This window comes from Schistocerca piceifrons, chromosome 4, assembly GCF_021461385.2.
Source record: "Schistocerca piceifrons isolate TAMUIC-IGC-003096 chromosome 4, iqSchPice1.1, whole genome shotgun sequence".
In the NCBI taxonomy this organism is placed as follows: domain Eukaryota; kingdom Metazoa; phylum Arthropoda; class Insecta; order Orthoptera; family Acrididae; genus Schistocerca; species Schistocerca piceifrons.
Window position 1 is genome coordinate 668,714,304 of NC_060141.1, and position 902 is coordinate 668,715,205.

At 40.1% G+C, this 902-nt stretch overlaps 1 non-coding gene across 1 annotated transcript; it reads left to right on the forward strand.

Annotated features, from left to right (window-relative positions):
• Positions 1-577: 577 nt before the first annotated feature.
• Trnar-ucu lies at positions 578-652 on the forward strand. Its single transcript has one exon. It is a non-coding gene; the product is annotated as a tRNA-Arg (tRNA).
• The last annotated feature ends 250 nt before the right edge of the window (positions 653-902 follow it).

The window sequence follows — 902 nt, forward strand, 5'->3', positions numbered from 1 at the left end:
ATGTGTTCAATTTCCGATCTGACAACCTTTTTTACAAAATTTCACTGTTTTGCATTCATTTCCAATTTTCCTTATTTTTATTCAAATAGGTCCCTTAGGTAATTTAATTGAAAAGTCTGATTGCGTGAAAGCAATCCGGGTTAATAGGTCATTTGAGAATTTTTCGCGCAATCAATCTGTACGTCTCCTGAACACAATCGAGAACCGACGCATCGGCGATCATTCATTAATTTTTCTTTCTTTCCAAGTCGTACCAAAAAACGGCCAAGGAGAACTGCCGTGAGTACGCAATCTAGTGTTAAAGGTTGCATTCTTTATCTTGTCGGTAAACATTGCCATAAATTATCATTATCAATGTTATATTTGGTTAAATGTGAAAGGCCAAAAAACCTTTTAACGCTAGAAGATGCACACATATTCCCCACACTCTTACGGGACTTGGTAAGAATGTCTTCCACGAGTAATGAGTGTGTTGTGGTGGGACACTACGAATGTAGTGTGTGGACATAGAAGGTGAGAATGTGGGTCTCGCGGGAAGCGTGCGCAAGATAGTCCCTGCAGTCGCGCTATTCTTTGTGCCCTCGGTGGCTCAAATGGATAGAGCGTCTGTCATCTAAGCAGGAGATCCCGGGTTCGAGTCCCGGTCGGGGCACACATTTTCACCCGTACTCGACTATATACATTCTTTGGTAAAATTTTCTGGCTGATGGCAAGTTTGCGAAATACAAAGTTAACATAATAAGTAATAACAATATTGGGAACTAAATTAACTACACATAAATGATGTAGGCCACACAGTTGGGGTTAGTTTAGAACAATGTTTATTCACAAAGCAAACTAATTGCGAAAGTGGTTGTATTTGGAGTTACTGTTAGACTCGAGCGCATATCCACTTGACATAG